The sequence below is a fragment of the Mesocricetus auratus genome, unplaced genomic scaffold, assembly GCF_017639785.1.
Source record: "Mesocricetus auratus isolate SY011 unplaced genomic scaffold, BCM_Maur_2.0 Super-Scaffold_6731, whole genome shotgun sequence".
In the NCBI taxonomy this organism is placed as follows: Eukaryota; Metazoa; Chordata; class Mammalia; order Rodentia; family Cricetidae; genus Mesocricetus; species Mesocricetus auratus.
The window spans coordinates 12,558,189-12,586,016 of record NW_024429185.1 but is presented as its reverse complement, the minus strand read 5'-3'; the positions used below and the strand labels follow the sequence as shown (position 1 = coordinate 12,586,016).

Below are 27,828 nucleotides of genomic sequence, written 5' to 3'. Positions count from 1 at the left end.
TCTCCCATAAGGAAAGCTCAATAAACATTTCTTCTGGAAGTTCATGCCTCCCTGGGGGGAAATAAAATTGTTAGGCAAAGTCAGTGCAGGACTTCACATATGGTTGGCTCTCCCTTGCTGCCCTGCCTTGGGGATGAGTCAATCAGGACTGCTCGGCTCCTGGCCACACCCTTCCCATAATTCCTCTGTTTCTCCCTCTCCTGCCCTCAATGAAGGGTAGCTCCTTCCTCTGCTCCACAAGAATCCAGTTTTCCTTCAAAGAGTAACAAAGCAGTGGCTTCTCTGAGTCCAAATGTGGGAAAACATCTCTATGTATAATAATTTAACACAAGGAATAAGCCTCTAACAAAGACTTGTCACTTCACTTCATATTTAACCACACAAAAGGAAAATTTAAAGCTTCTAATGAATGAGAGGGTTGAAACTGGACTAGAATAAAATATTCAATAGCAGTTTTGTCTGTTCTGTTGCTGAATTTATTGTTTCCCACATGGTGAGTGAGGCTGGTTTGAAATGCTTTATTTTAATGAAGTTGGATTTTTTTTTCCACGAGCAGGTTCCTTGAAGGTTAAGTTTTATTTTTGCTTAAATGTCCCAATTGCCGAACCATAAAGCTGGTCCCATTCTGAAGCTGGTTTCCAGAAAGACGACCATGCAGAGTGATGTTTTGTTGCCACTGTCTGGAGCCTGGGTGGCAGAACAAAGAGTCTGAGGCAGAGATGGGAGCTGTGCCAGCTGAAATACCGGCACCCAGACCAGGCTATTCTGCAGCACAACATGTTCTCGGGAGACCTCCCAATTATACTGCAGGAGCAACTCAGGCTCCTACAGCAGTGGGACCATCTCATTTCTTATTATCTAACTCCCAGCTTTACAGTATTGCCAAAGCTACATTTTCTTTTGGGCTTTAGAAGAGAAATTACAGCCCTGAGTCATCATGGTGATTACCTGGCCAAAATGAAATTATATTGAGGACAGTGAAAGCGGTACTTTCTGATCCCAGACAGTGATGATTTCAATCCCTTTGGCACTTCCCTCGCCAGCTTCCTGCCGTGCTTTTGGGCTCAGTCGCAGATATAGATAAGTAGATGAGTGATCAATGATACATAAACACATAAGCAGACAGACAGATAGATGATAGACAATAGATAATCTTCATCTCTCTTTTCCTAGTATACAGTTCATCCCAAGACCACAGGTTCCTTGGATTTTCAGGATCTCAATAAATTGCTGGAAGAATCGAGACACACCAGTCAGAGTTAGGCAGATCTCACTGTGCACAGTAGCACCACCATCCCCAAGGAAAAGAGAGGATAAAGTCAGGAGCGTGCAGATGGCAAATCAATGGGGCTTGGGTTTTGCCCATTTCCCTGGGGAAGAGAATAAAATCTTTAAATCACATTTTTAAGTGATCGATATTTTGGGACTAAGATTTCCTGCCATTCCAACAGAAATTAAGTCACTGCGTCAATGGTGAAGCAGAGTTTGTCATTAGGGCATGTTATTATAAATAATAATGATGGTAACAAATTTACACACATTATAAAGCAATGAGTGATATGATTGCTCCAGCACTCTGCGGCATATCCGCTCTTCTCCCTTCTACACTGAGTGCAAACGTATTTGCTCTGACCTACCATGGAAGCATTGGGTCTTAAGGAGGGTGTGGTGGTTTGAAAGAAAAATGACACTATTAGGAGCCACTATTGGAACGTGGCACTATTAGGAGGTGTGGCCTTGTTGGAGTAGGTGTGGCGTTGTTTTGGGAAGTATGTCACTGTGGAGGCAGGCTTTGAGGTCTCACATATGCTCAAGCCACACCCTGTGAGACAGACCACTTCCTGTTGCCTGTGAGTAAAGATGTAAGATCTCTCAGCACCATGTCTGTCTGCATGCTGCCATGCTTCCTGCCATGACGATAATGGACTTACCCTCTGAACTGTAAGGGAGCCACCACAATTAAATGTCTTCCTTTTTAAGAGTTGCCGTGGTCATGGTGTCACTTCGTAGCAATAGAAACCCTAAGACAGAGGGGAAGAGAGAAGGAATAAAACAGGAAGAATAAAAGTGCCGTGCAATAAGAGGTGGGGCAGAGAGGCAGAGAGATCTGTGTGCATACAAATAAATACTCTGGATTTCAGAGAGAAGATACTACTTAGCCGTGGTCTCTTTGACATCCAAAGTGCCCAGACATACAAGTACCTGCCAAGGACTCTGCATTATGTCACACCAACTGGTTCCAAATGTATTCTTCTTCTTCCAAAATGGGGAAAAGAAAAAATCCCACCAAAGATGGAACAATCTCAGCAAGTGCTTTCAAAACCCATGAAAGAACGCATTTCTGTCTCACTCCTCCTGACACATTCTGTCCAAGCTGGGGGTGGGGAGAAGGGAGAAGTGTCAACAGCCAGCAAAGCAAGTGACATTTAAATTCACTGTGGGTAGGCCATCCAATAACAGTGTCACACCAGTGTCACACCAGTAAGCCATCTCACTAACTAGTGGACTCTAGGATTGTACTTGCATCACAATGAATGTGAGTTTTAGGAGCTAAACTGATTTTCAGAATTAATGCTATGTTATTCACTTAAGACCTCAAGCAGCAAGTGGCCAGCATGCATGTAACACAGTGTAAGTAATGAAGAGGCATTGTTTTCCTCCCAGGGGTGAATTTCTATTCCATCATCTGGGCAACGATCTGTACAAATTAATACTATGGCCATCTTCTTTGTCATTCAAAATGTGTAAATGTAGTCGGTCTTTCTTCTTGGCTGCCAACCCACAAATAATGACACAGAGACTTATTACTAATTTTGAAAACTTGACCATTAGCTTAGGCCTGTCCCACTATCCCTTATAACTTAAATTAACCCGTTTTTATTAATCCATGTTCTCCCATGTGATTTGATTACCTCTACTCTATTCCATCTGTCTGACCTCTTCAGTGTCTCACTGGCATCTTCCGGGCACCTGGATTCTAATTCCAGCATGTGCCTTCAGTGATGCTTTCTGTTTCACACATCTCACCGGCAAAGCCAGCAGGGTAGCTCACAAATTCACTCCAAACCACTGACAGGAAGAGTTTGGGCTGTGCTATAAGGTTCCAACCAGAAAAAGGAAAGTCTGTGTTCAAGATACTGTTTCACAGTTGTAAGATTAGAATGGAGGGAGCTGGAGAGATGCCTCAGAGGCTAAGAGAACTGACTGCTCTTCCAAAGGTCCTGAGTTCCATTCCCAGCGCCCACATGATGCCTCACAACCATCTGTAGTGGTATCTGATGTTCTCTTCTGGCATGAAGTCATACATGTAGATAGAGCATTTGTGTACACAAAATAAATAAATTAATATTTTTTAAAGAAAAAGATTAGAATGGAAGTATAACTGCAAGAATTATTTAGATAACATGCCTGAAGCATTTAACTTCCCAGGATGGCAGACCCACTCTTATGGTGTGCAATGGCCATGAACACACCCACCACACTACCTAGAAACTATTACTCTTATTTCTACATCCCTGCTCCCCTCACACCAGACCAATGTGGAAGCCCACAGAATTGACTCCGTTTCAACTTAAGGTCAGAGAGTTTTTACCAGCACTTGCTCTTCCAAGGTGAAGCAACAAGGATGTTTGGCCTAAAGTGTGAGTGCAACAGGATTCCTGGCCTAAGGTGTGGTTGCTGCATGTCCTACCTAAACAACAAAACACTTAACTCAGCATGGAGTTATTTGATGTTTTGAGTATTGAAGAGGTAATTACTCTGTTCTTTGTGTCATTGGAAAGGAAATCTTTTGCCTTCTCCCCCTCTTTTTTTTTTTTTGATTTTGGTTTTTTTTTTTTTGGTTTTTTGTTTGTTTGTTTGTTTTTCGAGGCAGGGTTTCTCTGTATTGTTTTGGAGCCTGTCCTGGAACTCACTCGGTAGAGACCAGGCTGGCCTCGAACTCAAAGAGATCCACCTGCCTCTGCCTCCCGAGTGCTGTGATGAAAGGTGTGCACCACCAACGCCCGGCTCCTCTCCCTCTCTTTTGATGGGAGTATAAACAACAATAACAATAAACTTGGATGGATTCACTCTCAACGATGTGACTCTGCCTCCTGTCTAGCCTGTTTCTTTCCTCAGTTTATACTCCCTTTCTCATGCGTGAACCTGGATTGACTGGTGGACCTGGACAGACCATAAATAGACAAGTATTACCTTTGTCCTGGTTTACTGATTTATTTTTTCTGAAAAACATAATAATTATAAATCTCCCTGACACATGTGTATCATATTTGACTCAAATAGGAGGGGGAAAATATCAAATTCCATCTATACAGATACATTTATTGTTCATTTCTTTGTGTGCCCAGAAATACTGTTTGCTCTTGTTTCAATGAAGATGTGCACCATTCTGTATTTGATAATGTGGATTTATCACTGACTTTTGTCATTTACATGCACACACAGACACATGTAGGTATGTATTTGTGAGCATATATGTATATGTATATACAATAATTTTATGACCCAAGTAAAACACGTGCCCTGTTTTGAATATGATGCAAGTTGGAAAATTTTGACATGTTTGTATATTTTTAAAAATACATGTCTTATAAAAGGGGAACTTGGAGATGCCCCCTCTATCCAAGGAAGTTGGTTCTAAACAGTTGTAATGAATGAAAGAACACTTTGGAAAGAAATTGGATTCTTTAGTGACTGGTTTTGTGTGTCAATGTGACACAACTAGAGTTATCAGAGGAAGGAGCCTCAGTTGAGAAAGTGTCTCAATGAAATCCACCTGTAAGGCATTTTCTCATTTAGTGAGGGAGGGCATTTTCTTAATTAGTAATTGATGGGGGAGGGCCCAGCAAATTGTGGTTTGTGTCATCCCTGGACTGACTGGTGGTCCTGGGTTCTATAAAAAAGCAGGCTGAGCAAGCCATGGGGAGCAAGCTAGAAAGCAGCATCCCTCCATGGTCTCTACATCAGCTCCTGTCTCCAGCTTCCCATCCTGTATGAGTTCCTGTCCCGACTTCCTTCAGTGGTGAACAGCAATAATGAAGGGTAAGCCTAATAAGCCCTTTCCTCCCCAACTTGTTTTTTGGTCATGGTATTTCGTCACAACAAAAGAAACCCTAAATAAGACAGAGTCCTCCACTTGAATTAATCGTTTGTGGTTACAGACATGGAGCACAGCTGTAGAATTCATAGGTGACACTGTTACTAAACAAGCAGCTGTGGAGAGTATTCTGCATAGGCAGATCATGGCTACAAAGCTTCTTGGTCTTTGAGGAGAGAGAATCTTTATTATCTAGTATACCTGTATTATTATTTTTTCAAAATGTAACATATTCAAAAAGACAGGCAATAATCTTCATTTCAAGCTGTAAGTTCATTTTAATTCCTTTTGCCGAGTTTCATATTTTCACAGGCATTTTGGAATTGATCATTAAGAAATAAGGTTTTATTGGCAAAGAAATATGGTATTTCAGAGTTGGAGCATTATGCTTTTTTAAGGCTTATTTCTAACTTTGAGATCTTTCTGGAAAAAGAAGTTATGTGATCGAAAATATGCATCTTTCATGCCAGAAAAGAATTTAGACAACAAAGTCTACAATCTCTCCATGCTCATACAGTTGGCTGGATAGCTATGATTCTAATCCCTGTATTTTCTACAGGGTCATTGCTTGGAGGCTGCACCACCCATTCATTAAGAATGGAGTAGTAGATAAAAAAGCTACTGCTTTTCCTCAAGCTTCATCCTCACGTCCTATCACAGAGGTCAGCACTCCATGGGCATTTGCTGAATATATGAGCTGTCCCTGTTCTCCTCGACAAAGAACACAAGAAGTAAGAGCAGAAAAGTCACCCTTGTTCTTTGTTAGCCGTGTGCGTTGCCTCACAGACCGGTCTTGGTTGGTTATACAGGAAAAACTGGAAATCCAAAACTAATCATCTGAGTTTTACATTGAGCTTGCCCAGTGAGCTTCTTGCTCTCCTTCTCTTCCTCCCTTCATTTCTTTTTTCCTTTCTTTCTTCCTTTATTTCTTCTTCTTTCCAACTAACAGAAGGACAGATGGACTCTTTCTTTTGCAAGCATTCTGAGATACGATTAACATCGTCCTGGATGATGTAGACATCCCCATGCCTGAACAAAGCCAGTGAGGGTAGATCACATCTTTAAGTGCCTTCAGCTCTCCTGTCTTACAATTCTCTTAATCACGCCACATTTTCCAGCAATTTACACTCTGCAAATGCCTAGTGACTACATTTGTTTTCAAACCACATGATATGTTAACCTAATGCCACACACCCACTTTGCATGTTCCATTGGTATTTACTCTATGACTTTGATAACTGATCCAAAGATCTCTTCTTACTTTTTCATCAGCTGGACAAAAGCCACTCTGAGGGCTTTCAATCAGTGGCTGTCATATGATCTGAACTTTAAATGAGTTCCAAGAACCTCGTTCACCAAGCTTTAAAACCCTCTGTTCATTATAATTTTTGTTGTTATGGACTACTATACTGCTAACCCCAGGAACTAGGTTTAGGATCCTTAACTTGAAAATTCTTTAAACTTAACTTCCCTGGACTCACTGAAAACCCCTCTCTATCTCACAACAGTAATTCAAGTTGAAACACTGGACTCTCAAAGGCAGACAAGATAATCCCCAATGTCAGAGAATCAATATATTTTGTAGCCCATTTCACTTTTACCTATCATTTTCTCTGTCACATAAAGGAGAAATTAGAATTGCCTAAAGGAAACTTAGAATAGCTGACTTGTCCCTAGAGAAAACAAAAATCTACATGGATCCTTGAGATTTTTGAGCCAAAGGCAACTCTCTTATTTCCAGCAGCTCATGCAGTGTTCAACTTTGCCTCTGGTGAGCTTTTGTTCTTTATAGAGTAGGTGACAGAGGTGTGGGGGAAATAATAATTGCTACTATTGAATGTCTCCTATACACCAGCCCCGCTAACAGATACACCAGAGTCTAAATGGATGGCTGGGCCGGAGCTGTAAAAGCTGTAGGCTTTCTTATAACACAAAGCTTATAACACAGCCAAATGGAGTGGTATCATAAATTCCATTTATAGATGTAGCAAAGGGTCATGAAAGTGATTAAATTGATTAGGGTTACATGAGTAGAAAAGAATAGATCTGGGCTGGAAACTCAGGACTAAAACCAAATGTCCACTACTGGCAGGAAGTCTCCTTCCTATGTGGCATTAAAAATAAGCAAGAGGCCTGACATTTAAAGACCCCCAAAAGCAATTAGGGAAAACAAGACAGATTCATGTAAAATTGAATAGCAATGAAATATTGAGATTAGGGCTCAAGTCAAAAGAGAAAAGCTGTTACACGGCAGAACATGATTAATTGCTAAATGGACCATCAGGCGATAAGTGGTACAGCCATTAGGGGAAAGAGAGATCTATAAATATGTTCAAACTTTGGTAAACAGTGCGTGGATCTGAAATTTTCTTCTTAAAGTCCCTAAAACTAGACGCTGCACAAGGCTAGTGTTAAAAGGATTAATTACATAACCTCTTTCTTCTTCAGTGCCCTTGTGGAAGAGAAGCAAGCAGACACTTAAAGGGGGTGGGGACACAAGAGAGTCTGTGGCAAGTTTGTTTTCCTTTAGCACATGTGGGTTTTAGAAGTAGGTTAAAACACTGGAGTTCACTGGGCAGTGGTGGCACACACCTTTAAGCCCAGCACTCGGGAGGCAGAGGCAGGCGGATCTCTGTGAGTTTGAGACCAGCCTGGTCTACAAGAGCTAGTTCCAGGACAGGCTCCAAAGCCATAGAGAAACCATATCTCAAAACTGCACCCCCCCCCCAAAAATACACCGGAGTTCAGAATTTTTAGGTGCAAAAGTGGTGCTACATGAAATGGAAATATAGCATATGCTTTGGCTTTTGTTCTATGATTTAATGTAAAATTACCTGAAAGAGCCATATTTTTGAGAAGGAATTTGAAGAGCTGTTTCTTAACTAAGAAGGCAGAGTTACACTGGCGACATCTAAACAGTTACTTCCACTTTGATTCCTGTGTTAGTGGATGTGACAGGCAGCGTGCTCTTCCAGGCCCTAGTCATACCAATAAGGATGCTGGCATAGAATGCATTTCTTTTAACACCGCATTGCATGGCAGTTGTGCACTTTTGACTACAACCAAAAGAACTAGAGCTCACAAGAGGCCCAGATGTAGCAGGTCAAATTTAGACCTGGGCTTAGAGTGCAAACAGTGGTGCTTGCTTTAAACAATCGCATGGTTTGCCTGATGAAGTCTGCCCCAGTAATAACCCAAACTAGGAAAACAGAAAATGCATGCTCTGCCTGGCTACTTGGGACTAAAGGAGAGGAGCCCATATGTTACAGACCTTAATGTACATGTAATCTTGGAAACTGCCCCTGGTGTAAATGTTATTAGCTCAGATTAGATTAGAAATTAGTTCTGTTGAAGTTAAATGATTTCCAAGTATGCTGTGGAGACATACTGGAGTGCAGGTATACTAATTTCAATTCCAAAGGCTGTCAACAAAATTTCAGTGTTGACTTTCACTATTAGTGTGTGTGTGTTTTCTTGTGTGTAGAGGTCAAAGGTGAACATTCACTGCCCATCTGGTTTTTTGAGGCAGGTTCTCCTTTTACATCTGGAGCTTTCTGATTTGACTAGACTGGTTGACCAGCAAGCTCCAGGGAAACTGGGTTTACAGCTGTGGGAAACGGGAATGCCATTTCTACGCCATGCAGAAATCCAAACTGTGACTAGATTTAGATATATATGGGATCAAAGGGAATGAATTTTGAGACAAATCATTAGTAATGAAAACCCTGGCTTTGTAGTCAGACCAGCATCTGACAGTATAACCTTCAGAGCGTTGTTTGACCTATACAGGCCTCAGTTACCTCATCTGTAAGATGGGGCAATAAGACAGAGCTCATAGGATATTTGTGGTCATCATAGATGCTATTTACCTGGACGCTGGCATATCCCTGTAGTTTCAGGTGCTCTGGCAGCTGAGGTGGGGAGAGAACTTGGCCAGCCTGAGCAACAGAGTGTGATTCTGTCTTTAAAACTAAATAGACATTTTGTACCAGGAGCTAAGCTATTGCCTGAAATTCACATACGCTCAGTAGACGGAGTCTGCTGTGGTTATTTATAAAAGCATATAGTGGGTATATATTAGATGACAGGACTATATAAGAGAATATATAATATGGTGCTTCTCCCATCAATGTTATACTATAAACCCAATCCCTGCACATATTTTATTGTGAAGCTCACTCATTTAAAAAAAAACTGGGGCTAGCATTGGCTCACTGGATAAAAGTGCTTGTTGCACAAGTATGAGGAACTAAGTGTGTACTTCAGCACCACAGAAAAAGCCAATCATGGTCACAAAAACTTGTAAAGCCAGTGCCACAGGGGTTGGAGACGGGAGGGTCCCGGGGCTTGATGACAGCAGCCTGACTCCAGGTTCAGTGAAGACAATATCTCAAGGAAATATGGTGGAGACTAGTAGAGCAGGAGATCTATCCTTCTCTGATCTCCATGAGCACACATACAGGTGCACACACATGCGCACTGGAATAACACACACAGACACACACACACACACACACACACACACACACACAGCCACTTTTCACTTGAAATCTACACACATGCACAGCAGGTTTGAATGTGCAATGTCCCTACAGACTCCTGTGTTTGAACACTTTGGTGGTGCTGTTTGGGGAGACTGTGGAGTCTTCAGGAAGTGGGGTTATATATAGGAATGAATCACTGTGATGTGAGCCTTATGAGTCATAGCCCTGTCCTGGTTCCTCCCCAACCTCTCTGATTCCTGATCCCCTGAAATGCAAGCAAGTTATCACGCATTCTCACTGCCTCAGCTGTGAGCCCCTGCGCACCCCACCGTGCCGCCACGCTGCTGCAGACTGGGCCACCTCAGACTGTGAATCAGAAGAAACCCTTCCTCCCTTCAGTTTCTCTTTTCATTGGCAAAGATGAAACTAACACGGTGTATATAGGAACTATAAATCAGACTGGAGAGGTGGCTCAGTGGTTGAGAGTGCTGCCTGCTCTTGCCGAGGACCTGAGTTTGGTTCCAGGACCCACATCAGGTGGCCCACATTCGCCTGTAACTCTAGTTCCAGGGAATCTGATGTCCTTTTCTGGTTCCTGTAGGCACCCACACATACACAGACACATAGGGATAAATAAAAATAAATATTTAAAAATGAATAAATTGTAAATCATATGCATACAGTATTACATTAAAAATTCATATGCTCTATAAAACACACATAACTGCAAGACAATAAATAATAATTTATGTAATTGTTTCGTGCTTTCTTGTGATACACACACTATACTTTAGAGACCCTTGTTTTTACAGAGGAATCAACAATTTTTTCTGTAGAGAGCCACATAGTAAATATTTAAAAGGTTCAGATTGTGCAGAATCTCAGCGGCCTATCCTTTGCTCTCTCTTTACTTCAGACAATTCTTTAATAATGTACACTGATATTTACTCCTGGGGTCATACAAAACTAGAGCAGGGGCTAGAGCCTGCTCCCTGGTTTAGATTATATAGACCATCCTAGAGTAAATTATCCCAGGCAATGAATTAGCAAACACATAAATATCTAATAAATCCTGAATTAAATCGACCATCAGGTGCAACAGAGAGCGAGAGAGAGGAGGCCAGCTGTGGTAGAGACAATCAGTGAGGTCTCCATTAAGTTGCTACCTAAGAATGGGCGTGAGCCAGTCACGGGAGAGCTAAAGAAAACCAGCCAGAGAGAAGGCTTAGACGTTCAGAGTCCTGATGTGGAGGACTTGCTTGTTAAATATTCACAGTCTAGTCCTTGAGTCCTGGGGTTCTGTGAGGGCAAGGGAGCAAGGTTTGAGACGAGCTCTGGAAGACAGGCAAGAGACAACACGGAGAGCTTTGGAGACATTTCCCAGAAGAACGTGAAGCAGAAATGTAGTCAAGGGAGATAACAATCAGGAGATGTGTGACTCAGAAATGTGGGCAAAGTAAAACCATCACCAGAATGTGAGCAAAAGGAGTCGGCTGCTTTGATGATGGCCTGGGGCTGCTTAGGACAATGATTAAACTCTAAGTCCTTCATAGTGGTTCAACCTGCAAAGTCACCAATGGTGCACAAGCTGTTCTAACTTTCATTTCAACCAAACAAGTTTAGAACAGGTCTTCTTCACATGTTCCCATTTGCTTGGGTTTTGTTTGTTTGTTTGTTACATTTTTTACATTATTCAAATTAAAATGTCTTCCTTGTTACACTACTTAAGACATAAGTAGTACTGTTTGCCCTCAGAGAGGGAAACTGGGTATCGGAGGCACATAAGGAAGACAACACACCAAGCATATCATCAGATATCCAGATTTTTGCAACATACGATCCCTACCTACTCAAAAAGCTAATAAGTAAAATAAAATTTAATTTAAACTGTTGAAAATTAAATATTAATTTTGTCCAACCTCTGGGGCAGGGGAGGAGGTTGAAACATTTCTCTAAAGATATTTGAGCAGTTTAAATAAGCAATTGTTTCCATCTCGGTATTTTCAAAATATGACTAATTTTGCAAAGTGTATGCATACATGAACAAAAGTCATAATGGAAATGTATAAATTAATGAAAAACTGTATCTAAGAGAGCATGGAAATGATGGAGGCAACGTTTTTAAAATCAAATGAGGAGATGGGGAGATGGCTCCCGGGTAAAGGCTTGATTTGTAAACACAAGGAACAGATTTTGGATCCCCAGAACCCATGTCAAAGCCAGGCAGGTGTAGCAGCCATCTAATCCTAAGAGTCAAGGCACAGAGACGAGATGGTTATCCCCAGGTCAAGGTGGCTAATTAGATTAGCCAGAGTGGGCCAGCCCCTGATTCAGCAAGAGACCTTGCCTCAATATATAACACAGAGAGCAATGGCAGAAGATATGTAATGTGAACTGTGGGCCTTCACATGCACCTCACACACGTGCACGCTTACACATGTATGCAGCCACATCATACACACACAACCTCACACACACAAAAAGTAAGCTTACAAATAAATGGTAAAAATAAACCAAAAATCAGATTAGGCAGTGGGAAACAGTTTATCCAGCCCACTGAAAATAGAGTTAGCATATGACCCAGGAAATTGGCTTCTACATATATTCCCCAGAAAAAAAACATATGTCCACACAAAAACCTACACATGAATGTCAACAGCATTGTTACCTATAATAAGGCACTATAAAGCATCCAGTTATCTATCCACTGATGAATACAGTAACAAAAGGTCGTATATTCATTCAATGGCAATAAAGTCAAATGCTTATAAACCTACACCATGCATGAGCCATGAATTATGCTGTTAAAAAAAGTTGATGACAAAAAAGCACATATTGTATGAGTCTGTATGGAATATCCAGAACAGGCGCATTTCTGAGAACCAAAACTTAAGTTGCTAATGGGGTAGGGCTTTTTGGGGCAGTGAGGCGAAGAGGGATCATGAACAGACTGTGGATTTCATTTAGAGGATAAAAATAATCTAAAATTAGATTGCAGAGATGATAACATAGCCCTGCAAGACGCCATGCACCACTAGGTTTAAACGGGTAGGTTGTGTGCATGTGAATTGCATTTCAAAAAGCTGTTTTTTTTTTTCAAATCAACTGACACTGTAATTTATAATAGAGCCAAACTGCTACTTAAAATAACAACACTTTCCAGTCAATAAATGAGTCCCTAGATTTATGAAAATAAAAATCAGCAGGATATGTTTTTCTTCCGAAATGCTCATTTGTTTCCTTAGTGGGCAGAAACTATGATGTCCGTGAAGTGAGTTATTCTGAAACATTTCAGGTTGCCTGCAGAAATGTTCTTACTTGACCACCCTTGACTGTCCATGGAGCAGGCTGAAGACCGGAAAATACCACAGGGCTACCACCAGCCTGAAAGCCATGAAAGGGGACTTGTGGAAACACTGATCTCACAGGCCCAGCCTGTGTGGTGTGCCACAGTTCCCTTCCCTGTGACGGAACCTGGATGGTGAAACTGTAGACAACTTGTGAGCAGGCCATTGATTGTGAATGACAGTGCTGGTGCCCAGAGAACGCAAGGCTGAGTCCTGTAAGCCCCTCCATCCCACTGGAGAGCTTCACGACAGCGGGGAAATAGCAACAACAAATCCATTAAAGCAAGCCCCTGCTGCCTTACTCCATCAATTTCATTTTACCAATTTAAAAATCTCTGAAAATTAGTAACACACTTACACTAATAACACCTGATGACAGTATATACTGCTCTCAGTAAATACTATTCTTTCCATGTAAAATTAATTCCACAGTTTATAACACATAATCACATTAAAATTCCCTGCATGTCATGCTTTGAAAATCTAAATTTTTTTAAAAGGCTCTTTATCCTTACAATTTCATAAATGTATAAAAAGAAATACAACCGTATCTACATCCCATTTACCCAAACCTCATGATTTCATGCCCTTTTAAATACTCTACTAAATCCAGTTGGTAGATTTATGCATGAGTGTGTGGCCATCCCCTGAAGCATGAGAACCCTAGTGGCCACATCTTCAAAAAGAATGATCCTTTCTTCCCCAGTAACTACCCACCTCCAATAGCTCCTCAATGAGAAATAGGGCCTAGAGATGGTCTGCTCTGCCTTGGAATTTTGTCTGCCTTGATCTTATTCACATGACCAGAGCTTATATGGTTAATGAGTGTGATACTCATGTTATATCAGAAGACAGTATTTTATAACCCCCTCTCTAGCTTCCTTTTGTGTTGTTTTGTTTTGTTTTGTTTTGTTATTCAAGACAGGGAGTCTCTGTGTAGCCCTGGCTGCTGTCCTGGAACTCACTCTGTAGACCAGGCTGGTCTGAACTCACAGAGATCTGACTGCCTCTGCCTCCCAAATACTGGGACTAAAGGCGTGTGCCACCACTGCCCAGCCTGTCTGCCAAATCTTATGTTCTCTCTGGCTCCTCCTCTGAGACATCCCCTGTGCCTTGGGCAGAAAGTGCTGCTCTAAGGCAATAGTTCTCAACCTGGGTCACGACCCCTTTGGAAAGTCTCTATCTCCAAAATATTTACATTCTCATTCATAACAGTAGCACAATTATGGTTATGAAGTAGCAGTGAAAATAACTTTGTGGTTGAGGGTCACCACAGCAGGAGGAACTGTGTTAAAGGGTTGCAGTGTTAGGAAGGTTGAGAAATACTGTCCTAAGGTCTTGATTTCTTTGTTTTGTAGAACTGTGTATTTTCAACAATGAAATACAGGAAGTATTTTAAAATATTTCCTGAAATAGATTTGCAGGCTAAGACAAATATACTTATTCGGTTTATAAGCTAGAAAGGTATATAATAGAGGTGACCTTGTTAAAATATTAGATAAAAATTATAGATTTACCCGCATTGTTATCCATTAAAGGGCAAGTGGTGGCTCACAGTAGCTCTCAGAAAATAATATGATTAAAAATTCATGTCTTTAGTCTGGACTTATTTCTGCACTTCAGACATAATTATCCATTGGCCTGTGTGACATGTGGATATCTAGCAGGCATCTGGCCCTCAATGTGCAAAGCTTGTCCACCGACCTCCACCCCTCAGACAGGCTCCAACTAAAGTCTTCCCTACCTCGAGTTAGGATGACTCCTCCGTTTTCCCAGCCGATTAGAACAAAGTCTTTGTAGCTATTTAAATTCTATTTTTCTATCACTTCCAAGAGCAGATCCCTTCAGTGACTGTTTCAAAGTATACACAAACTTTAAAAACAAACTTTGTGCTACTTCTAATATACCTTCCTTAATCAAGCTACTATCATCTTGTACCTGAGTGTCCACAACAGATTCGTAACAGGCTCCATAACCATTGGCTTGTTACCCCAACTATGAGTTAAAAACGCCTTTGTGAACATCAGAAAATGTTCCCCCAGAATACTATAAAAGCAAGTACACAAAACTATAATGTTTTCAATGCCACACCTTCCTCTAGATTGTGGCACCCTTGTGCAGTGGACGGCCTACACAATTATGTGAACCTGCCTTGCTTCCTAACATAGTACATTTTAGCAGATTTATATTACTTATTGTCTGCTTTCCCTCTATTTGAGTGCAGGAATTTTAATATCTTATTCACTATTGTATTTCAGTAGCTAAGTCATGCCTAGTGCATAATCTGTACTCACTCAAGGTATGTTGAATGAAAATGACCAAAACAACAAAAAGTTCACATTGCTAAACCACCCCAGAATGAGCAGCCAACAGTAAAAGCTAAATATTCTTCTGAAATCACTCATGAGATATGCATTTCTACACATTATTTCCATGAAGAGATTATTCAGAAACAGTTTATCCTACTGTTAGTGTCCATTGTAATAAACTTGGCCTTGAAGAAAAATTTTTTTAGAAATTTATAAAACACTCGCATACAAGTGAAAAAGAACTCAATTAAGACTCTGGTGGTCTTTCAAGTCTGTGAAAAGATATGTTGTAGTAGGTAAAAGACCGAAAAGCCACAACATGATCACTGCACTTCAGAAGAGTTTCCACACCTAATCATGTCCCTTGCAAAACTCTCCTGCAGCTTCAAGGGGAAGAGGAACAAGAATGTAACATGTGTTTCTTTATACCTATTGATAGAAGGGGAGTCCAATAGCTGATTCTATCTACCCAGCCTTCAATCAGTGAGGTCAACCTCCATAGAAGGGATCTACCCCAAATCTCTCTGCTAGCATCCCCTACAATATAGTTTCCCTGCTAATTCAAATGTTTATTTTGTGATTATCTTCCCCAAAATGATTGGCAGGAGATACAGTCAACCCCTACAAATAAAAGCCCATCATTTACTATCAAAATATAAACATATTGATGAGGTAAGACAGGCACAAGCACTTCCAGGATTCTTTCCACGACCCGAGTCATTCACTCTTGGGTAGTGCCACAGTAGCCATCAACACCCTGTTTCCCTGCACTGCCCCCTGCAAGGTGACTTGAAGGGATGAAGGCAATGTTTCCCCAATAACGCTCTAGCTTCAAACTCCTAATCCCCTTTAAGCTTAGGACAAGAGTTCATCTGATATCCAGATTTGTAAATAAGAAGAATGTCTATCATTCCTGATAGTGTTAAGACTTGGGTCTCCACAGTGAGACTGAGAAAATGCCACCCAATGCTCCAAGTTCAGGAAGACCTTTGACTTCCAATTTGATGATAACTCAAGAAAAAAATGTAGCACTTAGTCCAGAAAATTGCTAGACTTGGACCAAGTTTCCTTCCTTTCCAGAACTTCTAGGCAGGTTGCTGGGAGGATGTACACATATGCCCAAGAATCAGGCACAACAGGGTGAGGAACTGGAAAGCCAATGGTCTTTTGAATTAGAACCATTGTGCTGGCTTCCTGGCATCCTTTTCCGTTTTCTGAGGGCTCAGGGCAGTAAGCTGACAGCTGCCCTTTTATTGCAGAACAGAATCCAATTTGCAATTCTTTCTTTTAACCTTTCTCTAAAACATATGTAAAAAACAAGGATTACATTTTCAGTAACATTCTGCATTGGCATCATTTCTTCTATAACTGCACAAATGCTCTGTAATGTGTAATTTCATCAGCAATAATCTTATTCCTGTAAAACTAATAATAGAAGCCCAGAAAAGAACAGTGGCTTACTCGAAGCAGAATGGTTTGTCAGCACCCAAGATGCCCACATGGCCAACATCACACTTAGTGTACTTGCTAGATGCTCAGCGAATAACTGAATTTCAATGCAGGACTCTGTCTAGACATTGTTCTCAGAAGCAAATGATAAACAGATCTTAGACAAGAAGCAGAAAAAAATCTGTTAAAATGAAATCATCTGAGAAGAAAATTAAAATGAGTAAATATTCTAGTCACCAAGGGCAGAGAGTCTCTAGTCACTCATGGAAACATTTCAAATAATTGTTCACTGATTTTTTTAATTAACAACTCATGTATAGCATTTCTCTAGATTTGAAAGGGTTGTAGCTCATTTGTTTGTGTAGTATTGTTTTTTGAGCAAGCCTTCCCTCGGCTTCATTTTGTCTTTGCTTCCCACAGCCTGCTCTCAAAAGATTTTACTTTTACCTTTCATGCTACAAACAGGAGTAACTCACAACTGATGTCCTAGTATCCCAAAATATACACTCTCACATAAACCAGCACAAACTGTGGAGCACTAAATACTGTAGGTCTTCTTCCAGGAAAAGGGTCCATCTTACCAGGCATGTCAGGGTAAACTGGAGGCTATGATTTACTCAATTTAACCATTAAGCTTTTCTTTGTTGGCCTCTTGAAATAGATAAATGATGGCCTCTATTAAACTATGGCCTCACAAGCACATTTTTCAGACATTGGCTGTCTCTCCAGAAAATGTGCAGGGACTAGTGTTCATTTCATTGTTTCTAGCCTTATATGTCTTTCTCTTACAGTTCCCTCCTGTTACTGGCCTTTGGTGCAAACAAGAATCAAGCAGGAGAGAGAAATAGATACATGTTTCAAAGGCATTTACTTGGGCGGGGCTTTGTTCTTGGAAGGCCAAAGTGTGTCAAAGACCATCCCCCAAAACTGATTCAGAGTGGACAAGACCCACCTCAAGTACACAGTCCCATGTCTTTCCCTTAACTGAACCAGACCAAACAAGACCAAAGTATCTGCTTGTCCCCAAAGAAAAGATAATATGGTATTTTTAAGGAACATCAAAGGCCGATGAGTCCCCCCCTTGGAATATACCATTGTGACTGACAGCATTCCTGTCACCTGTGAATGGGAAGTCACCAGCACCCAGCACACCCAGCTCCTTCAAAGGTCTTTTAACAGCTGTACATAGCAAAGAACAGATGTTTGAAAATTCCAAAGCAAGCTTAAAAACCCAGCTGTCTTTTAATGGGCACCTTGTGTCAGGGACTGTCCCAGTGTTGTGTGTGGCGTATCCTTCACCAAAGTCTGCTATTGTGTGTAATCAAGTCAGTTTACAGACAGCAAAGTCAGGTTATGTGGATTAAGTTATTTTATCTGGAACCGGGGATGTAGCTCCCTGGCTCAGTACTTGTCTAGCACACCCAAGGCCCTGGATTTGATTTCCAATAGTGCATGAGTGCATGCATGCGCATGTTCACACACACACACACAGAGAGAGAGTGTGTGTGTGTGTGTGTGTGTGTGTGAGAGAGAGAGAGAGAGAGAGAGAGAGAGAGAGAGAGAGAGAGTCTTCTTTGACCATTTGTCTCATAGGTATTCAATATAAACCTGCTATGAGATAGGGCCTAGTAAGATAGGAGGGAGTTTACATTCGGACAGAGGAGAAATACATAAACAAGTGTGTGTGTGTCTGTCTGTGTGTGTGTGTGTGTGTGTGTGTGTGTGTGTGTGTGTCTGTGTCTGTGTCTGTGTGTCTTTGCTACATAGGGATAGACTGCATATGTGATGATCCAAGAAGATTATAATGGAGCTGAAAGACTCCTACAACATACCAATTCATCTTTTTTATGTTTAACTATTTTTAGAGACATGGTAATAGTATGCCACAGTTGCCTGCAGTGCTCAACACAGCCACACGATTCAGGTTGGTAGCACGGCTTTGGTGTGAGCAGTCTGTACCACCAAGGCTTGTGAAGTGGGCTGTGATGTTCACATGATGACTCACTCACTCACTCTTTGTCTCTCTCTTTTGTTTTTGTTGTTGAGACAGGGTTTCTCTGTGTAATAGTCGTGGCATTCACTTTGTAGATCAGGCTGGCCTCGAACTCATAGAGACCCACCTGCCTCTGCCTCCCAAGTGCTGTGATTAAAGGTGTGCACCACCACCACCTGGCTGATGACCTACTCTCCTAATGACAGGGTTCTGAGGCTTCATTAAGCAATACATGATTGTGCAATGTGTGTGTGTGTGTGTCTATAGATTGATACACAGGTATACAGTCTGAAGATGAGAACTGTCACAAATGATAAAACTAGTGTTCAGAAGAGTGACAGAAAAAGGGGGAGAGTAAATTTGGCCAGGATGTCCCGGAAAGATCTCCTCTGCCTGAGAAGATGGCAAGACCAGTAACGAGTCAGTCTAAAGCCATTCATGTGTCTAGAGAAACTGTATACAGAGCCATAGAAGCAAGGTTCATGAGTGGTAGTGATGCGGTATGTTACAGTCACAGCAGAATCTGGCTTGAGTCAGAGCAGATGCAACACGTAGGAAATAAAGATGGTGACAAAACAGTAGGAAGAACTTTGGGACCTTATCTAAGGGGATGGGATGCAGGTGAGGAGGTAAAGGTACTCTGAGTAGCAGGAATGATGGTGTGTTTCAGTCATGCCACTGTCCCCTGCTTCACTCCATCCACAGAGTAGACACTCTCCTCCCTGGCTTGCCCAGTGCGGACTTCTTTGAATCTGTTGTAGAAGCCAGGCTGCCCTCACCTGTTTCCCTGACCTCAGTCTCCAGTTCCTGATATTTCTTCTAAGATATTGTACCCTTCAGCTGTCAGACATGGAAGCAGTGTGTGGTCCCTTCCACTCCAGAATAGATGCAGACATTCCATGAGCAGATGGGTGATTACATAAGCCCGGGGCTCAGCTTTTCCTACCATTTCTCCAGCCATATCTCCCTCTTCATTTTAGTAAGTTGTTAACCCTGCCAGACTTCTGTGACTCAGAACTCCAGCCAATATATGTTGACACACCCCTGTGTATGCTCTGTTCGCTGGCACGCAAGACATTCGCCAAAGGTACCAGTTAATTGGAATTGCTCACATTCTAGGTTGAAAAGAGAAATAGATACAGTGTGTGTGTGTGTGTGTGTGTGTGTGTGTGTGTGTGTGTGTGTGTAATACATATGAAATGTATACAACACTGATGTGCAAAAGTGTCCCCTGGAAATATTTGTGGAAGACAGAGGCTTAGGTTGAACTTGGAATGTTTGTGCGTCGGTGAACCAGGCAGCTCAGATGGTAGATCCCAGAGGCAAGAATCAAGCTTAAACAAGATGTGTGGGAAGATACAGAACAGAAGGTGTGTGTGTGTTTCTGATTTTTTTTTAATCTTCTCTAAGTAGAATGGAAAAACACAATGGAGAATGACTGGCATCTTGAAGAGGAGCTAAAATAACTTAACACAGAGAGAGATCCCCACCCGGCCATATCACTCTCCCTGAGAAAAGCACAGGAACTTATCAGTGTGGAAAATGAATGGAGCGGGAAGCACGTTTAACTGATTTATAATCCCACTGGTTCATTACCTCACTCTGCCCATCAAGCCAACAGAGGAAATCCCAAAGATATTCATATGTCCTCCTTCTCCTCTCTCCCACCTTCACGGGGGACAAACATGTTTGATTTCTCTCTGCACCTGTTCCTGCTCTCTGCTTTTGTATGCCACCTGTTCTACAGCATCCCAGTAGACATGTATAACCCCTGACTCATACAACTAAAATGAGAACTATGCCAAGAACTTGACTGTAGAAGAGATTCACAGCCAGGATATGTAGGCTGAGCTGCAAACATGACCCAGGTTCCTTTTGTGATCTTAACACCTACCTCCTCTCAGCCGGTAATGGACTATTGTGCTTTTCTGGGCCCCATGACTCACCAGCCTCCAGCATCACATAGCTAGAAGGAGTTTGCACATTTATTAGGGGTGTTTAGATGTTGGAGTCTGGAAAGCCCAGAGAATAAGGCATTGCTAAAGCTATGCAATTGACTAAAGAAAATAGCTAGGGCCTCTGAGATGTTTTCCCAAGGCTGAGCTGTTGACAGCTCCGTGTGGATTTTAGCCACCTTGTTCTGCTGGTAAATAATGACTAGATGAGCTGCAGCTTTCCGGCCCTCACTGTAATCTGTTCTGGGGGAGGTGAGGGGGGTTGTGCCTGACAGGTAATTAAGAAAGCTGACAGGAAATAGCATTTGGCCTCTTTGAAAGTGAACCACAGTTTGTAAAAGGTAACCTAATTTACCAAAACCACAGCTGGCAAAACTGTGCTTATCATGGCCAACACAGGAGTCTCTTATTAAATTAATCCCTCTTTGCCCTTTACTGTTCTCTAAAGTTTTACTTTTAATGTGAGAAAAAGGGGTGAAAATACCATAGAGCCTGAATTGAGAACTCCACTGCGACACATAAAATATAGAAACATTGATTGGCTGGAGGTGCAGAGTTGAGATGAGTTTGACCAATGACATCGGCTCTGAAACACCATTCCCTTGTTTAAATGGGGAAGGCTGAGAAAGGAGGAATTACACCATCATTCCTAAGACTTTAAGGCTGTCCGCTGTGTTGGATAATGAAGAAAGACGTAAACATATGCTGAGATTTAAAAGAAAAAGGAACTGGGAGCTAGGGAGATGGCTCAGTGGTTAGAAGGTCTTACTGCACAATTGTGATGAGTCAAGCACCCACCTAATAAGGCATTGTCTCCCACACCTGTGGCCTCAGCGCTGCCGTGAGGGACTTGGGGACAGAGACAGGAGGAGCGACAGCGTTTGTTGACTGCCAACCTAGTAAAACAATGTGAACTCCAGATTTTCAGGGAGAAACCCTGCCTCAGAGGAATGAGGTGGACAATGGTGAAGAATGAGAATACATGCCCTGTCTGTGCTTGCAAATGCTCACACATGCACGCTCACACACACACACACACACACACAGGAGTTAAATCAGGTTTAGGAATTTACCTTCAAGCTCAAGGAAGGGAGAAATAAACTATTGATCTGCAATGCCCTTTAGCAATTATTTTATGATTTAATACTGTTATCGTGGAAGAAAAAAAATCTCATTCTATTTGAGTGTTGCAGTTGTATCTGGTTCAAATGTCCCCCTCAAGGTTTCATGTGTTAGAATTCAATCCCCACTGGGAGGTTTTAGGAGGAAAAATTTAATCTAACCTAAGTGCTTGGAAGAAACCCTTTATGTAGTGATTTGAATTAAAGAGGATTATTAGGTAGAGCCCTATGCTTGAAGCCTGAAGGCTTGATGAGAGAGACTACAAAATACATATCCATACATTCATGCATGTGTCACATGCCTTGTGCCCTGTGATGCCATACCCTAACTTGACACCAGATGGAGCCACTCAGTCTTGCACCCGTAGAACCATGAGCTCAAATAAACTTCCTTTCAATTAACTAACCTACTTTCTGGCATTCTGTTACTGTTGACAGAAAATGGGCTAATACAGTACAGATAGTTACTTGTCACAAGGCTAACTCCCATGGGGAAGCAATGTGGCTCAAGGTTAAGTTCAGGAACCTCATGGCTCAGATCTTCTAGACAGGTATCAATTTCAAATATTAAGATTGGTAATCAGCCCGATAGCCTCCAAAACAATACAGAGAAACCCTGTCTCAAAAAACCAAAAAAAAAAAAAAAAGAATGGTAATCAGGAAGGATTATGCAGTAAGTGTAGTTTCTTTCACTGTAACCTACTTTTTGGCACACATAAAAATAGTGGCTTCCTATTCCATGCAAAGTCTAGGAAAGACTCAGTTTGGGTCCCTTGATGGCTAATGATAGACATTAGCTCTAAATGTCTAAGGTGAGAGGGAAGGATCCATATCACTCTTATGTTCCCTGGTTACAATTCTGTATCACTCTTAGGTTCCCTGGTTACAATTTCCTAGAACACAGAGAAGGTACACCTAATAACTCATTTACTTTACGTTCATTCCAAGAATTCTGTGCCAAACCCAGTAAGTGACCATGCTGCCACTAAGCTAAGACAAATTGCTATTGTAACCAAGAGAATAATTGCACATTTACAACAGACCAAACAATCAATTTATCTTCCTCTGGATTCTTTGTGGGAACGATAGATGTCAGATGTCAGCAGAATTGTGGGAGTTGGCTCCAAGTGCCCGTTTCTATATTACTTTTTAGGACCAGGAAATAGAATGGCATTGTCCTCTTTATGTTCTGATGATAGAAGACATCTGTCCATCACGCTTTGTGTCATTTCTTTCAAAAGAAGAAAAATAGAGTATGTGGGGAATGAAGGCCAGACCTGGCTGGCACAGTCGCCCGCAGATCCTCAAGAACTCTCCAGAGCCCTGAGCACCCCACAGACAAGCAACTAGATTTACAGGGAAAATGCAAGAAGTAAGACCAAAAGTGCTCCCCATCTACCTTCTCTGCCTCCTGGAAGGTTTACATTGTGTTACATTCCTGCCCCGCCAGGGGCTAAGACCTGACTCTGCATGTGAGATTTCCTTGTCCCAGAAAATGATGCCAAGAGTACATGTGATTGAGCCATTAAAGCTCACTTCTTTTACTAGGAAAAAGCCTCCTCGTTTCAGATCTCCATTACAGCTCATAAGTCTCGAAGAAATGCGATACTTTAAACCACCGCCAGTGATTACCTTGCATATCAGCTAACAGCTGCATCAGCAGGTAAGGAATCTGCTGAAAACCTTGAACTGTGGCAAAGAGCAAAGTGCAGGAGTGCAGACAGAGTCTTGGAGGGGAGCAGAGGAAGGTAGCAAGTCCTGACACAAAGCGCAGGAAACTCACCCCACCCAGCCTGGGTAAGGTCTGAGCTGGGCAGCTGCAAAATGTTCTCACTGTTATCACCACTGTTGAGAAACTTTGAAGAAGTGATGGAATACTACATATTTCAAGCATTTTTGAACTGTTATGGCCCATATTTGAATTTTGGCATCATGTTTAATCCTGAGACCAGCCTTTACTCCACTGCTCAGATTTTAAATTTTAATGTAATTATTTTATTTTTGATATTATACTATAACTGCAACCTTTCTTCCTTTGCTTTCTGCCCTTTACACTCTGTCCTATACCCCCTCCTTTCCTTCTTTCAAATCTTTTTTCATTAAATGTTGTTACATACAAGCATACATACACACATATATTCCTACATACATAAATACTCCCTGATCAGTCTGTATAATGTTATCCATACGTATGTTTTCAGGGCTGGCCATTTGGAACTGGATAACCAGCTGGTACGCCCTTCCTGGGGGAAGACTGTCTCTCCCACTCTCAGCATTCCTTAATTGCCTGTAGTTCTCTGTGGAGGGCTTTGTGGGATTTTCTCCCACCCACTATGGCATGTCTGTTGGTGTCGTCTTTATTCAGTTCATGTGTAGGCAGATGAGTTGGTAAGAGTTCATGAATGTACCTTCAGACATTCCCCAGAGACCCAGTCTTACAGCAAACTCCCTGATTCTCTGGCTCTTACAGTCTTTCTACTGCCTCTTCCAGCCTTAGGTACAGGAGCATTTTGTAGACATATTCATTGAGCCTGACCTCCACAATTCACATTTCTATTAGTTGTGGTTTTCCTGTAATGATCTACATCTACTGCAAAGAGAGCTTTCCTTAATGAGGGGTAAAGATTACACTTACCTGTGGGTCTAAGGACAAATATTTAGAGTGTAGTTAGGGATTATGCTGGTTTCAGAAAGGGGTGGTTGCAGATTCTCCTCTGATAGCTGTGCCTTCACCAGCCTTGGGTTTTCAGGACCAGACACAGAGGTACCGTCTCTTGTTGGGCAGCTTGTCTCGGCTTTGTCTCTTGTTGAGCGGCTCCTAAGTTGAATTAGAGAGCTGTTGGTTGCTTGTTGCTAAGCTGTTCTATTACCAATAAAAACTGGAGAATCAGATATTGGGGTGAAAACCTTGTAGGTCAGAGAAGCAGAGGAGGAGTGACCTGCTGACCTTTGTTTCTTACCAGAGACCCAGTCAGAGCCTCTTCTCTCTACACATCCCAGGAAGAAGAGCATGCAAATTCCAAGTCCCTCCCTTCTCCTTCCTCTCCATCTCCCCTATCCATATTCCTGGTTTCTCTATAGCTAATTCCAGTCGCTAGCTCAGCCCACCAATTCAAAGTTAACTTTAAATTTGCATCAACATACATATATCCATAACAATATAAAATTTTTTGAGATTGCTTGTTGCTTTTTGGATTAAAGTAGATTCAATAATCTACCCTTTCCACCTATTATTCTTTTTTTTTTTTTTTTTTTTTTTGGTTTTTACGAGACAGGGTTTCTCTGTATTGTTTTGGAGGCTATCGGTCCAGCCCGGCCTCGAACTCACAGAGATCCACCTGCCTCTGCCTCTCGAGTGCTGGGATTAAAGGCGTGTGGCACCACCGCCTGGCTCCACCTATTATTCTTATTCCTCTTTTCTTTTCAAAATGAGATCCCTTAATCTATCCTCCTTTGCTTAGTTTCCTCCCTGACTATGACCAATAACAAGTTGCAACTAATTCCTCTAAACAATGAAAAACATCCACAACCCACAAAACAACCAAAACCACTTAAAATTACTTCCACGTTGAGGTGCACGAATTTTACCAGCAAGATATGGAGGGGGGTTGGACATACAGTATGGAGGAGAGCCATATGGCAGAATACAGATTAACATAAAGGGATTAATTTAAGCTATAAGGGCTAGTTGGGAATAAGCCTAAACTAAGGCAAAGCGTTCATAGGTAATAAGTCTCCATGCCATTATTTGGGAACTGGAATAACAAAGACAGTCTGACTACAGTTGGTCACTACCAAGAGAAGCGTGTTGATACTGCTTGCCTAGGGTTATGTGTGTCGCACTGATTGTTATGGTCGTACATATGTGTCCTCAAGTGGGAGGCTTTCGGGGTTAGTTCCAGGTCAGGGGCCCTCTGGGCCTGGCTTCTAAAGTGCATGATGTCTTCATCAGTGGGGACTCATCTTCTGCCTCTGAGAAGCAACCAAGGACAATAGCAACAGCTTGTACTGTCTGGGGAGTCTCTTAGAAAACCCTGAGCAACAACTCAAGAGACAGCTTCCTGGGTCTGGTGTTAGAGTTTCTGGTAGATGGTCCTTGGCTCTTGAGGAAAACATTGTCAACCCAGACAAAAAAATATTCATTTACACACAGACTTACATGTATTATAGTGTGTTTTAGGTATATTGTTTATAGTATGGTTTCTTATGAGTTTTTCAGACCTTACTGGTTTTTACCCTCCTCTCCTTGTTCTGTTTTTATCCCTTCCTCCCCTAGTAAACTCCCTCATTTTTCCTCTTTTCTCAATCAGATCACTTGTACCCTGATATTCCCCTCTCTATTGCTCCCTGGCCCTAACAATAGTTCCTTATTACTTACCCGGTTTCTGCTGTTACTCCAAGATATGTACCCCCATCTAAAGGTTATGGGCTAGGAGCCTCATATGAGATAGACCATGTTTGACTTTCTGGATCTGAGTTACCTCACTTAATATGATCTTTTCTAGTTCCAACCATTTACCTGCAAAGCTCATGACTTCATTTTCCCTTACAGCCAAACAGTATTTCACAGTGTATATGCACCATATTTTCAAAGTAAATCTACCATATGACCCAGATTTGTCTTACCTGTATTTGACTGTTGGTCTCTAACTCTTTGGAAAAGATGTGATATGTAAATCTAAGCACTTAAAAATTGTGTATTTTATACATATCATTTCAATACATAATCCCTTGGAGTTACTTTTAATCTAATCATTACCAGCTTGGGACATGTGATGATAAAGCATTAAAATTGTTCTTGTCTAGTCATAATTTTTCTAACCAGACATCTATAAAAATAGCTGTTCATTAAATTCAGGATATGTTCACCAACTATTAACAAAGTGTCTAGAGAATCCTACCACAGTGGACAGCCAACTTTAACCTGTGTAATGTATTATCTGTACCATATCTGATTTTCACCAATGGCAAAAACATGCTGATTTCTGTGACTTGAAGCTGACCTGTGCTGTCCCCATAGTCTACCCTGTCCTCTGATTCTTTTTGTTTGCTTTTTGCCCCTGCAAAATGTAATGAATAAAAAATTTCTGCTCCCCTGACATTTCTCCCACCAAATTGTTCCTTTAAAGAACTCTTTCTCACTCCCATTGCTGTTACAATGAAAACATCATGGGCTTTAGACTCATAGAAACCTGGTCTACAATTCCAGTTGTACCTGTTGCTTCAGGCTCAGCGGGTTGATCCTCTGTATCCTCGGCTGTACAATGAAGCAACTGTAAGAGGAGAGAAGACCAATACAGAGTTGGATGACAAGGAAACAGTCCATGCACTTTAGTCTCCTTGGATTCCTCGGCAGTAGCCAAACAATCATTCCCTTACTGCCATCTTATGGCATTCTCCCGCCTGACTTCTCCATTATATATCACCTGGACTGCATTCTAAGTGCTTCAAGAAAAAGAAATGCAGCACCTTCTGTTATTCTGAATTCTACTTTTTGTCTCTGGTGGTTTGAAAGAGAATGACCTCCAAGGGAGTGGGAATATTAGGAGGTAGGGCCTTGTTAGAGGAAGAGTGTCTCTGTGGGATGGGCTTTGAGATCTCTTTTTTCAAGCTTCCTTCAGTGTGGCACCCAGTTGACTTCCTGTTGCCTTCAAGGTGTAGCACTCTGAGTTACAAGCACCACAGCTGCCTGCATGCTGCCATGATGATAATGAACTAAACCTCTGAAACTATAAGCAAGCCACCTCAATGACATCAGACACTGAGTTTGTCTGGCTGGTTCTTGATCTTACTTTAGCAAGAGAGTGAGTATTTCCTCACTATGCTCCATTCCCTATATTTTTATAATGGTAAGGCATATCCTGTACCACTACATGTTAGTTCGGCCAGTGTTGGTGGCACACACCTTTAATCCCAGCAGTTGGGAGACAGAGGTAGGCAGATCTCAAAGCAAGTTCCAGGACAGCCAGAACTGTTACACAGAGAAACCCTGTCACAAAAAAACAAATAAAAAGAATTATGATAGCTGCTTTTTTATTTTTACAGGTGTGTTACAGTTAAGAGATTGCCATT

At 41.6% G+C, this 27,828-nt stretch overlaps 1 long non-coding RNA gene across 1 annotated transcript; it reads right to left on the bottom strand.

Moving 5' to 3' along the window:
• Positions 1-1,971: 1,971 nt before the first annotated feature.
• On the bottom strand, positions 1,972-27,084 carry LOC110341842. The gene is made up of 3 exons (XR_002383846.2): positions 26,972-27,084; positions 24,392-24,574; positions 1,972-2,021 (listed from the first exon to the last, which is right to left on the bottom strand). It is a non-coding gene; the product is annotated as an uncharacterized LOC110341842 (long non-coding RNA).
• Between the last annotated feature and the right edge of the window lie 744 nt (positions 27,085-27,828).